Consider the following 14,527-nt stretch of genomic DNA (forward strand, 5'->3'; position numbering starts at 1 on the left):
CAAGACCAAATGCCAAATTCTGCACCTGAGATGGAGTAACACCAGGCACAAGTATAAGCTGGGAAAGGAGTGGCTGGAGAGCAGCCCTGCAGAAAGAGATCTGGGGGTGCTGGTTGACAGCAGGATCAGTATGAGTCAGCAGTGTACCCTGGCAGCCAAGAGGGCAAACTGCACCCTGGGTTGCATCCAACACAGCATAACCACCCCGTCAAAGAGGTGATTAAACTGCTGTATTCAGTGTTGGTGTGGCCTCACATTGAGTGCTGTGTGCAGTTCTGGGCCCCACAAGTTAAAAAGGATGTGAAGGTCCTTGAATGCATCCAGAGGAGGGCATCAAATATGGGGAAAAATCTGGGAGGCATGTCCTGTGTGGAGTGGCTGAGGACTCTGGGTTTGTCTAGTCTGCAGAAAAGGAGGCTGAGGGGTGACCTCAGTGCTCAATACAGCTTCCTGAGGTGGGAAGCAGAGAGGGAGGTACCAATCTTTTCTACAGGACACCTGGAAATGGTTCAAAGCTGCATCAAGGGAGGTTCAGACTAGACATTAGGAAACATCTCATTACTTAGAGGGTGGTCAAACACTGGCACAGGCTTCCTAGAGAGGTGATTCATGCCCCAGGCCTGTCAGTGTTCAAGAGGCATTTGGACAGTGCCCTTAAAAACATGCTTTAAGCTTTGGTCAGCCCTAAAGTAGACAGACAGTTGGACTAGATTATCATTTTAGGTCCCTTCCAGCTGAAATATTTTATTCTACTGTAGTCCAGTCTATTCTGCAGAATGAAGTGCCTGCAGTGTTAGACATCTTGTCTTAAGTGAGAGACGCCTAATGCCACTGATGGTTTTGTCCATCCAATGCATATTCAATTTAGGGGATGACAGCAGTGCCTGGAACTTTAGACTGGTGAAGATGTGAAGAATTAGTGCATTTTTACATTAGAATTAGTGGGATTAGGAAAGAGAGTAGAGGAGGAACTAGAAAGTTGAGCTGGGACCTGTTGTTGACTAAAAGTAAAGTGTCAGCTGTCACCATATCAGTTTGGACAAGTCACGCTTTGGACCATTGGAGACTCCACACATTCCCATGAGAATTTCTCTAAGTACTTTCTTATTATGACTGTTAGTATTTTTTTCCTGATGTTGAACCTAAAACTCACATGTCCTGCCCTGTTCATCACAGAAGTGGCAGAGATTCTTCTCTTCTTGTTAGCTGCACTTTACCTCTTTGCAAGTTATTTTGTTATCTGTATTTATCTTTCTAGGAACCCTAAGCTGTTTGAATAACCCAAGCTCTTTCAGTGTAAATGGTCTGGGGAGGAAAAGACAGAAAAGTCTTCTCTGCTTGAGGAAAACTGATTCCAAAATGTTCCCAAGGAATTCCTTATGTCACAACATCCTGTTGTCTGCTGGTCTCAGGCAGGTTCCAAAGAGCATTTGCAGAAATGCTATACATGGTCTGTAATTGTTGCAAGTGAATTTGTTTTCTGTATCTCTTTGACGTAGTGAAGGCTGTTCTCCTTGGTCTTGTGGGTGAGGCAGGTAGAGACAAAATAGCGTAGACATCTTGAATTTTCTGAGCTTCTACTGATTGAAGCCATAGTACCTACAAGCAGTCACTTAAATCAGCAGGCAAATATCTATGAATAGCTGCATAATGCCGTAAACAACATGAGCTAACATTTTAGATTTTTGTTTTAGATGGCTTCCAAAGGCCTTGCAAAATTAAAATCTTCCAGCTCATCCTGCATCTCTGGTGTATTTTCTCATTCGAGACAGATTTTAGAACCAGACCCTCCTTGACTTTGATAAGTCTTGGTATCTGTGCCAGATGAGGAACTAGTGCTTAATTATCTTTCAGTATCCCCTTCTTTCTTGCACATTTTAAGACATTCCTTCCCCCAGCCTCAGCTTCAGGTCACTACATACACACATACTCCCTTGTTTTCAGCTGTTTGATATATAGAGCATTTAATCCAATTTTTGTTTCTTTCTCTTGTCTGTAATGGACTGAAAATGGTAAATGTTCTGACATTAATTATTTTCTTTAATATTTCATATACTGTGCTCAATGAAATCTACTCTTACATGTGATTTTTCAGTTTTTCTAGCTCATCTCCTGTGCACGTCTCTTTAATCCTAGCATCAGTACACTTCGTCACTTTTTAAAGGTAAAGTGATTGCACATACACACAAGCAAGGGACAGTTTTGGTAACCATTTTTATAAGTACAAACATCTAGTACCATTTTATAGAGCTCTTGCCTTAAACACAAGAAATTAAGTGAAGCTGGTGCCATTATACTGGATTTACATCAGTGTAAAAGAGAATAATTTACCTCTAGTTCAAAAGAAGAACAAGATACTCTTTTTGTGTGAGTTTCAGAAGGGTGAATTGAGGTCTGTACAGCAAAAATCAGGGAACGTACCAGGAAATCAGCCTGAACAGCAACTGATGTGGCAACATTTTTATAAATACTTATTTTAATCAAAAGTCCACTGCGACTTATGAATGTGGGATCTTATTCCATCACTAGTAAACATCCTGACATCACAGACCACACAACTGCATCCCAACGTGAGACATTGCTTTAGCAAGGTTTGGGTATGAACTCTCTGAAGTCATGTAAGTAATAAAATACTTTCAATAAAATTATAAGCCCATAATCAATAAAGACAGAGGACATTCCCCTTTGATACAATGCTACTTTGAGTGACTGCAAGTATTAGAAAACTGTTTGGCTTTTCTGTGAAATATAGCCTAGCTATTCACAGCTGAATATCCAATTAGGTAAAGTGTCATTTTGTCCTACTGTCAAAATTACCTACCCCATTTGCCACTTGGACTTCCATGCAGATGAAGGCTTTTCCATGTAAATGTCTCCTGGAGTTATTTGTTACTGTCAGCTTTGAACACCTGTAATGAACATACATCTTGAAATGAGCTGAACCATATAAGCTTTCTTCACAGTCTTTGGAAACAATCTACCGAAAGAAATTAATCTGGCCTATTCTCAGTGTCTGCCTAAATTCCAGGGGTTTTATTGGTGGATGCATATATGTCTGCAAGCTTATTATGCTGCTAAATCTCATGTTTTCATAGTTATTTCTTCCTTTTGAGGACCATCATCTGAGCATAAGATGAAACATCAGTAAAGATACCACTATCCCCGAAATGTCTCAACAGCCTCTGTAGGATGGTAACAATTGCCAGATGGTAACATACGGACGGTATACACATATTCCTCCATCACCACTCCCAGAATCATCCCTATTTTTTACAATGCTTTACTTTCATCTCTGAAAGAACAAGTTGTCTGAGGGATTATCAGTGGGAGGGGAGGAATGTTTGAAAAAGCTGTAATGCTGTCCTTCACTAAATGAAAGTTTGGCTTGAGCAAGGCTGAGAATAGCTGATGTTTCCAACTCTGTCAGGAGTTGCATTAAGATCTTTATGGAAACTGAGACCAAATGTCTCATTCTGATTAGTAATTTCCCCACTTGTCAAACTCAGACATAGTTTCTGGAGCATTGTGTAAATAAAAATAAAAATAAAAATAAAAATTACTGCCAACTGCCACTAGACCAAAAGAATTAAAATGTCCTTCAGTTTTATAAATTATCTTTTATTGGCTAGAATGGATACACATCATTGCCCAACTCACATCTGACAACTCATTCATCATCTTCTACCTGTCACAATCTCTTATATGTAATGGTCCAATGGTGAACAGTCTTTTCTTCGAGTTTCAGGTTTTGTTTTTGTTTTCTATTTTCAGAAGTAAATAATTATTTCTTTTATTTCTGAAGTAAGTTCTGGCATGTGGGGTGCAATGCCAGGAACAGGCTCTGCAGTCAGACAACATTGCACAATGCAACAGAAGAAACACATCTTTAGTAAATGAACCAGGCAAAAGCTCCTGTCCTTGCTTCATAAGCACCCAAGGAGGTGCTAGAGAGAGAATAATCTTTGCTGATTAAAAAGCTGCATATCTGTTACAGGAATCGGTCTGAAAGATGTATTTTATTTTGCCTTTCCTCTGTAACAGAAAGGGCATGACAAAACCAGACATGACAAGTGATTTCAAAGGCCCAGTTCAGCCTGGTGCTACAGGAGGTTTGTAAGTTCAAGTGTAGCGACACTTCTATTTGTTTCAGTGGATTTATTCACATCTGCAGGTTATCAGGCTGAGTTTTACAAAACTGCTAATCAGCACACAAATCTGAAGCATGTCTCTGAATTGTAAGACTGCTAAACAAATATGTCTTGGAGACCTGACCTTAAGTGCAAAATACAAAACAGCATGCACATAGATGCCCCTGGTCTTGTAGTAATGGCTACATATTTTAAACCTTCTCTGATGCCTTGCTTCTGAGGCAATTTAGAAATCAAATACAGAATTTCAATCTGGAGTTTGATATTTTTATCAGAGTAAGAGACTTACAGTTATTTATTATGTCTTTTTACCTGATGGTTGTGATGAAAGGGAAGAATATTAATATTATTACTTGCATTTGAAAAGATGTAAGAAACATGCAAAGTATTGGAATTGCTCTATAGTACAAAGTATAGGATAAGGATCATCTTTACATCCATAAAATACATATCAATGTTCTTTAATAAATTTTCAAAACAGTCGTTAGTGCTTGTTCAATGTTATTGGGTTCTTCCTTTAAAGAAAGGAGGTTGTTAAAATATTTTGGAATGAATATTTAAAAATATATTATTAAAACTACACAAAATTCTCAGAAATCCAGTGGTGAAAGTGAGAACATTGCATTAATGCTGATTAACAGCTGAATTTTGCAGAAAAGCATATTGAGAAAACTCTTTAAATCAGAATTAACTAAAATGGAAATTGCAGACACAACTAGATTACAAAAGACAATGAGCTAGAAACTCAGCTGGTACAAATCACTACAGCATCATTGAAATCAAAACCTAGCTCAGTGGCTGCTGGAGTACTTCCATACCCTGATTCCAAAGTGTCTTATAGAATGTGTGCTGTACCATTTTAATGGTGCCAATGAAAATTATAGTGTTCCTGTAATCAAATTATTAATGACTATACAACATAATTAATAGAGTGTGTGTATTCTACAGAGGTTTTTCTTTCCTTTTCATCACATTATTTCTGTGTAGCTTGGCTAAAAATACAATTTTAAAAAAGGACATCTTGTTTTGTAAAATGTACATTTTAAATACTGGGTTTATAATTACTTTTGAATAACATGAGCCTTAGCTCCCTGCTCAGAACAAGAATATCCATTTCAAAATACTAACATGGGGTTTTGTGACTGATACAACAAAAGCTGAAATGACATTTTCCAGTAGTGAGTCCAAGCTGAGAACTTTTCTTGGTGTAAAATGTTTAGGCTGTGCGTTTTTCCTTCAAGAAAACATGGATCCTTCTCTTGCCCTAACAATTTTATTGTTCTATCACTTTTCACTTATGTTTCTAATATGGTTTGGGGACCAGTCTGACTTCTAAGACCTTATTTAAACAGGTGGGTAAATGCTATGCATAGAGATTTCTATTTTTCATGATACAGCAACCAAGTACTCCTGTTTTGAGTCAGTAATGTCAAAGTTCATAAGGCTGGTCTTCACTGCTGATGTTAACTGGTATAATCTATACAGAAACTAAAATGATTTTTCCTCTTTTTCCACCCATATATAACAAGCTGTCATGGAAAGATTTATATTTGTTGTAATATCATAAAGATCCTTGCTTTTCAGGATTTAAAAGCACAAATGGCACTAAGATGAGGAATGTCCCTTGGGAAGTTCTGCCATAGTCACTAGTTGGGATATGAAATTATGTACTGGGTTGGGTAGATGAGCATTTGTGGGGTCAGACTCCAAAGACCTGGTCCCCCAGATTACTATATATCTATATTTTCATTTCACTCCTCAAAAATCTATGAAGAGAGATGTAAAAATTCTTTACCTCCAACAGGGAAGATTTCTATATCTTTGTGTAGAAAGAGAACAGATAATCTCTCTCTGAGTGTGGTTTTATTTTTAAAAAAGACAAAATCCATAGCATTTTGGTAAGAAAAACAATTGAGAGTACAGAACACATACAGTTTAAACTGCCTGTCTCTTTAAATTGTTTGTATAAGGCTAACATAAATTATGTTCGGATTTAAGCACTGATGAAGTAAGGTCATCAGTTTGTAAGCACATTGTCCAAACATTGCAGAAGAATTACATTCTCAGACTGTGATACAATTAGAGTGATGGAAGTCTTCTAACATTCGGTAGTTTTTAGAGCAGATCCCTTCCTCACTCAATCAGCTCAGTCAAGAAGCAGCTTATTCTGCTTTTGCTCAAGGGAAACTGATACCCATGTGCCCTGTAATCAGTTCCTTTTAGAGAGAAGGAAAACTGGATGATTTGCAAACAAGCGAGTGAGACTGAAAGGACTCTGAACAATGGAGGGCAGAGTTACCACAACAGATTAAGTTCATGTCACAGAAATATTGCTAGCGCTTCTGTGATGTCAGCCCTGACAGTGCTTCAGCGTCAGAGGCTTTCAGTAGACTTTTAAAGTATCATCACGAATCATAGCCATGGTCCTTTTTTTCCTCATTTCTTCCTTTCCTTTCCTTTCCTTTCCTTTCCTTTCCTTTCCTTTCCTTTCCTTTCCTTTCCTTTCCTTTCCTTTCCTTTCCTTTCCTTTCCTTTCCTTTCCTTTCCTTTCCTTTCCTTTCTTTCCTTTCCTTTCCTTTCCTTCCTTTCCTTTCCTTTCCTTTCCTTTCCTTTCCTTTCCTTTCCTTTCCTTTCCTTTCCTTTTCCTTTCCTTTCCTTCCTTTCCTTTCCTTTCCTTTCCTTTCCTTTCCTTTCCTTTCCTTTCCTTTCCTTTCCTTTCCTTTCCTTTCCTTTCCTTTCCTTTCCTTTCCTTTCTTTCCTTTCCTTTCCTTTCCTTTCCTTTCCTTTCCTTTCCTTTCCTTCCTTTCTTTCCTTTCCTTTCCTTCCTTTCCTTTCTTCCTTTCCTTTCCTCTTCCCTTCCTTCCTTCCCTTCCCTTCCTTCCTTCCCTTCCCTTCCCTTCCCTTCCCTTCCCTTCCCTCCCTTCCCTTCCCTTCCCTTCCCTTCCCTTCCCTTCCCTTCCCTTCCCTTCCCTTCCCTTCCCTTCCTTCCCTTCCCTTCCCTTCCTTCCCTTCTCCCTTCCCTTCCCTTCCCTTCCCTTCCCTTCCCTTCCCTTCCCTTCCCTTCCCTTCCCTTCCCTTCCCTTCCCTTCCTTCCCTTCCCTTCCCTTCCTTCCCTTCCCTTCCCTTCCCTTCCCTTCCCTTCCCTTCCCTTCCTTCCCTTCCTTCCCTTCCCTTCCCTTCCCTTCCCTTCCCTTCCCTTCCCTTCCCTTCCCTTCCCTTCCCTTCCCTTCCTTCCCTTCCCTTCCCTTCCCTTCCCTTCCCTTCCCTTCCCTTCCCTTCCCTTCCCTTCCCTTCCCTTCCCTTCCTTCCCTTCCCTTCCCTTCCCTTCCCTTCCCCTTCCCTTCCCTTCCCTTCCCTTCCCTTCCTTCCCTTCCCTTCCCTTCCCTTCCCTTCCCTTCCCTTCCCTTCCCTTCCCTTCCTTCCCTTCCCTTCCCTTCCCTTCCCTTCCCTGTGAAAGCAAGGTAGATCTCAAAATTAGCTGTATATTATATAGTTACAAAAGCTTCTGGGGCTTAAGCTGACATTCTGTATATTGTAGGAGCAAATTATATAAATATAGCTCAGTCTCTGTGATTATTTCCTGTTACTGCAAAATCAGGGCTTGCTTATGGCAGACATTTACCATAAATACTGGTATCCTTGACAACAACAGAATACCATAAAGTGCTTTGTAATGAGCTACTTTTAAAAAAAGTATTCCTTGACTTGTACAATTATGTGATAATAAAATTGTACTGGGGCTATTTCTGGAAATATTTTAGGCGTTACTTTCCGTCAAATTTGTGCTGTCATCATAAAATATGATATTTCAAGACATATTAAAATGTCTCAACTTGCGACCGGTCACACAGCATGAAATAGGTAAACTGATGTAAAATCTCCTTGTTTTTCTATCGTTTCTGTAATATAGTAAAATGACGTTTTACCAGCCCTAACATTAATTAGAGCAATGGACATTAACATAACGTGTATCCATACTATGCCCAGCTTCTCCAAGTGTATTTCTTCCATACACACATATACATTTAGATAACATGAAAGCAGAGCTACTTAATCAGTATTGACACAGGAAGTATATGAGATATGATGAAATTGATATGTCATTATTTTAATTTTCTTTGATGACAGCATTTCCAGGCTCAGCAAATAAATAACACGGAATAAGAGAGGCTGATTTGATTTGTCTATCTGAATGCGTGTGAAAGGGAAGTTGATGTAAGCAGTCCAGGTTCAGGGCATTGACAGCTGCAGTTTGAGCTGGAGCCACCAGTTATCCTGTTCCTGTGCTTGTATTTATCTGGAGGGTAGAACAAAGGGTCAGCCCTCATAGTTTTTCAGTTTCAGAATATTGTGTGGGTTACCTGCCAAGCATTTTGAGCTTCTGTTTAAAAAAAAGCTAGCTGTCATGTGGCAACCTTGGATTTGATCTGTAAAAACAATGCATCACAGAATGCCCAGGTACTTTCTGAGAACATACCCAGCACTATTTTCAGCTCTCCATGAAGAATGCTGGGAATAAACAAGTGCAACTTCAAGTTAAAAAAATAGCCAATCTGCCCCCCCAAAAACAGCCATGAGGAACCTGAAGGTATAGAATAAGAGCTCCAAGTAAATGGATAGCTGCTGGCATATAGGTGATAAAGAAACGAGAATGGCCACTGCTGAAGAAGAGAGAATGCCTGGCTTCTTATAAAAGGTCAATAACATTGAGATGAAAAGGATAAATGAAAATTCAGACACTCCCTTGATGTATTTATGTTGTTTCACAGTTAATATGAAAGGGATTAACACTCAGCTGTGCTGCAAATAGGAGCAAAGTGCTTCTTGTCAAAAAATTTGAGGGGACATAGATATACATAGGACTGGAACTAGCCCTTTTCAGGTATTTCTAGTGCCTCTGCTGTCTGAACGTCCACTGTGCTGCTTTGCACAACCTACACTATTTCTAGTTCCTGTAGGATATTTTCTGTTCACAATCTGTTCATAATCACCAGAATAATGATGAGGATGTCAGTATATTAATTATACACTTTATTTTGGTTTTAACAGTTCCTGGATCAATGGGAACTGAATAATGTTGTTGCTCAAATGATGGGTCAAGAAAATGTTAAAGAGTTTAAGATTGTCATTAACTATTGGCAATGATGTGTACATGCTTTACAATACTTTTAGCAGTCCATAAGTCCATGAATGATCTATAACAGTGCACTAAATAACATTTACATGATGCCTTTGAATAGGTCACAGTGCAGTCAGAAAATGATAAATGAAGATGAGATGTCTTTTACTTAGAATTCAGTTCTCATATGATGTAAAACAGAGATAACCTTTTTTTGTTGTTGTTCAAAAGGAGTATATATCTTGGTCTCAAAGAGCAGATAGTTTGGCTTGAAAACATTTTTAAACATTGTTGATAAAGGCTAAGGATCTTTGGAAAGAATCTCTTTTGGAATAAATGGAGGGCAAGTCAAATTTCAGTACAAACAACAGGAGTAGAAAATAGTAGATATTAATTGACTTCCTTTGGGAATCTATTCTATAATTATGGTATTGATTCAAAGTTTATTGCTTACCTCTTGCTTCAGTATGCTTATTAGAAAGTGACTAGATCAAATCACAATTAAAATCCTCAACCTCATTAATATCAAAAAGAAAAAGGAATTGTATGGGAAAGTGTAATGAGTTTGGGATGTGCGTATGTGTAGAATCTGTAATAATGACAGTGTTATATCTGCAGTGCATTTGTGCTGGTCAAAATACCCGTGACATGAATTAATACTGAAAAGCCTCAATAATGCAGTTAGAACTGAATACAGAAACGCTTCCCAGTACCTGCCAATCTCTCTGCTGCTATGCTTGCCCTTCAAATGCTTCCCCAAGTCCCATGGTTCACAGCAGCAGTCTGGGGTGTTGGGGTTGGTACAGCGAGTCATTGGTGTCCTGTGTTTCTTGCTGGGAGGGGCATGATGGTAATTTGTCTGGAAGAGGAAGACACTGATGTTGACAACATCTTCCTTCTTGTCCTTGGGTCCACATGAGTTTATTTGTATAGGTTTTCTCAGCAAAGTCTGCCTACATGCTCCTTTTTGCCCCCATTGATTTCCAGTTTTTCAGTTTTTCTATTTTCTTTCTTGTCTCTAAAACTTCCTTTACCTGACCAACATGAGTCCCATGTTTCTTAGCCACCCCTGCTCGACCACTGTGATCTGTGCCTAAAGGCTGGGACCTCTGGCACCATCCTGTCTCTGCAGTCTGCCACACCACATTTTACTGTACAGTCGTGGATGGTTCAGTCAACACAAAATAACTACCTGCAGTCACCATAAGCTGAACAGAACCTACTCAAACTGAGGCTATGCTGATCTGCTTGTGAGATAGCTGCCATCACAGTTAGGCATGCTATAATAGCTTAGGCTAGATATAGTCCAGAGAAGTCTTGAAACCCTGCAGTATTAGGCCAATACAAAAATAATGTTACTAGTAATATCAAAACATCATATTTAGTGGGCTGCTGGTGTAGGAGATGGAAGATATGGGAGGGTGATAACGCAAGACTGGAGGGATGTGGGATTCATTAATCCTGCTACTGTTGAAAAGCATGTTATTCCTGTGCATTCAGAATAGGTTTGAAGGATCTCCCAAACCATTCTCAAAATTGGCTTTGCAATTTCTCTTCTAATCTTATAGGGGGATTGTCTTGATTACTCTTTTTTACTACCCCTGGCAACACTTGGGACACAGAAGATATGAAACATAAATATAGGCCATGCAAGACTAAAATATCACCGGCTGCTGCCTCCATTACCTTCTTGGATGTCTCTCTTGAGGGCTCACAGAGCTAAACTTGAGAAGCTCTCTCAGATGAACACTTTTTCTGCCTGACCAGAAGATCTCTAAATGCATCAGCTGTGATGCCAGTGCCACAGGCAGCATGGAGATCTTTGAGGAGAAAGGGGATCTGCATTACCCAGCATTGCTCTGTCCCTTTGCCAGCCTGGAGCCACCATGGAAGAAGAGAGATGTCTCCAGGAGGTTTTTCTGCATCCAGGCTAGCCACAGTCCTCAATGAGGACTGGCACAAAATGTGTGAAGTGTGTGTTTCTTGTTAAAAGTGTGCCTCTTCCTTTAGTTGTATGGCAGAAACAGACAGCAGCAAGAACCACTGGTAACAGCACTGTGTGCTGCAGCTTGTGCTGCTGTAGTTTTTGGACACAAATACGCATAAAAATATGTGATAGAACCAGATTTGGTTTTAACATGCTCTGCATTTGCAAGATGGCTTATTGACAGGACAAGGTGGCATCACTGGACTCTGGATCAAGTTGTGATTCATTCAACACTTCAGAAAGAGTATCTTTTTGAGGGTGACCAAACCTCCATCTTTACTATGTTCTTTGTGGGATTTACATTGCTGTTTTGTAAAACTGCAGAAATCTTAATCAGCTTTGGCCCTGTGAAATATTACTAACATGAGCAGAAATCATCATATTTTTGCATACAAAAATACATCATTTTTGACATTTGGGAATTGAAAGAAAAGGCTGCTCCTTTATACTGCTGATGACACAAAAAGAGGGCAGGCTGGTGCCCTTGAGGCTACGTCTGTACCTGTTGTCTGAAGAATAGCTTTTGCAGCAGTATCATATGCCCCTGGATGGCCAGAATAGAGGTCCAGGAAGCTAGACAGGTCTTTACTACTGAATCTTGATTTTTTTAATGCCAAAGAGTTTTATACATTTTTAGAACTCTATATTTTAAAAAGAAAAAAAAAAGGAGAGATTTTACTATATATATATATACACACACACACACACATATGTATATATGTAAAGTTTTATGTCTCTCTCCCTCTCATGTGTCATATCTTGAACATAACCACATTATAATAATACACTCTCCAAACATCCATTCTTTTTCATGACAGTTATCCATAAGGAAATTGCATATAAATTTTTAATTCTTTGTTTATAAGTACCTTACCTACTGACAACAATTAGTATTGCTTACAAGGCCTCAGTTGCAAAAATAAGACATTCAAAAGTCAAGCTATTTGGTTATATTATTGCTTTTCTCAGGAGGCTGACTACGCTTTTTATGAGTTATTTGTGAAAATATCCTGGAGCTGTATGTATCAAGCACTTGGATTTTGTTAGCAGTAAAAAAGGGAGAGCGCAGCATGTGTGGGAAAGTAAGTGTCTTGCAAAGTACGTGCTTGGAAGCTACTTGGGTCAAAAGAATTTATTTTTTTTTTGCCATGGGCAAAGGAACAATCATTGACTTCATCAGGAAAAGAGAGTCTTGTCTTTGGCCCATTTAGAGCCACAAATACCTAAAGTTGGACAGATGCCCCTCCCAAAGTAAAGACTCTTACGAGAAGGGTGGAGACAACTGTCTGTAGAACTGACCATTAGTCAAGGGTAGGATAGGTCCCAGCCCAAGGTGTCCCTGAAGGTTTGCCACTAGTATCACTAGTCAGAAGGAAAACATGAACAAAACTCTTATGTTTTTAAATACATGTTATATTTATATGCTTGACAGAACTGGTGGGTGATGAAGGATTTAATATTCTCAGATACAAGAAAAACAAGATTGGAGGACACAGAGCATTTGTAGAATTCTTGGAGTGGATTGGGTTCCCTGTTCTTGTCTTGCATGACTGAATCTACAAAGGAGACGTTATTTTAGATCTGACACAAACCAGTGTGGTGGAATTGGCAGAGAATCTTAAAGTGGGGGATAGATCATTGGAAATTCTGATTTTATCTGAAGGACGTTTTCTGACAATACATCTGTTTGCTACAATAAATGCTCTTTCCCTCTTTCCTATACGTTTTTATCTTTCTAGCTCTTGGTATCCAACAACAGTGAGTTTTAAAAGAGTTAGAAAAATTTAGTACAAAGTTTTCCTTCAGTGTTCTGCTGAACACTGAGTACAATAGTTAATGGTTTTTGAATGTTGTATGTGTACAGGAGTGATTAAAAAATTAAATTAAACAGAGTTCTTAAAATCCACCATAACTTGCACTATTAAGGAGGCTAAATAACAATATATAGTCAGAGATTCACAATGTACTGTGGGTTTTCATATAGTCTTGATAACACAGGCTTAATAACATTATTTCATGCACACTTAATAACACAGAAAATGACAGTCCAAACTTTTTTGTCTTGATAAGTAATTGCTGCAACAGCTAGCATTTTTATAAGCGAAGCTTTGTTCAAATGCCTTTTTTTCCCTTTTCTGTTAAATACTGTGTCCTGACAAAGAGTGGATTAGACCCATATCAAGACATTTCTTCTTGTGAAGTAACAAGCTGCACTCCAAGCAAATACAAAAGGACACGAGATTTTAGAAGTCTGGAAGGCACAATGTTTATAAACCTGACTTGAATTAAGTTTTGACTTCTGAAGAATTTAAAATCTTGCTGGGTATAAAACTGCCTAACCTCTCCTAAATTATACGTGAAAGGCCAGAGCAAGGAAAGAGGATCTGACTTACTCTGCTGGTGCTTGTTTAAAACAACATATACTGGACTTCATTAGGGAAATAACACTTTAAATTATGTGAAGGTCTCTTACCTTGGTGAATTGTTAGCCTTAATATAGACATCAGGTGGTTTGTTGTTTTTTTTTCCTTCCTCCAAAATGCTGATAGAACAAACATTATTAACAAAACAGTACTTCTAATTTCAACTGAAGCAAAAGAAAAGCTCTGCAGGAGTGCTTCCTGTATATAGAGAAAATTCTCTGTTGCTCTTATCACTCCCTATTCTCAAACTTCTGGCACCAAAATTCAGCTCTAGAACACCAGATCTTTGTAGTTTGAAAGTTGGAACAAATCAAGGGTCAAGAACTGGTCCTTCCTTTAAAGCCCATGCTCCTCCCACCAGAAACCTCTTTTCCTGTAATCTGCAATCCTGACCTTTATTACAATAAAATATTTATTTCTAATTAGCTTTAACTCAGTTCTATATGCTGTCATGGTTTAACCTGGCAGGCAGCTAAACACCACACAGCCACTCACTCACTTTGCCCATCCAGTGGGATGAGGGGGAGAATCAGAAAAAAGGGAAAACTTGTGGGTTAAGATAAAGATGATTTAATAGGACAGAAAAGGAAGGGAAAAATAATTATAATGGTGAAAGAATATAAAACCAAAGTGAGGTACAATGCAATTGCTCAACATCTGCTGACTGATGCCTAGCCAGTTCCCAAGTGGGATGACGTCATATGGTATGGAATATCCCCTTGGTCAGTTTGGGGCAGCTGTCCTGGCTGTGTCCCCTCCCAGCTTCTTGTGCTCCTCCAGCCTCCTTGCTGGCAGGGTAGTATGGAAGCTGAGAAGTCCTTGATTTAGTGTAAGCACTCTTCAGCAGCAA

The sequence above is a fragment of the Phalacrocorax carbo genome, chromosome Z (assembly GCF_963921805.1).
Source record: "Phalacrocorax carbo chromosome Z, bPhaCar2.1, whole genome shotgun sequence".
In the NCBI taxonomy this organism is placed as follows: Eukaryota; Metazoa; Chordata; class Aves; order Suliformes; family Phalacrocoracidae; genus Phalacrocorax; species Phalacrocorax carbo.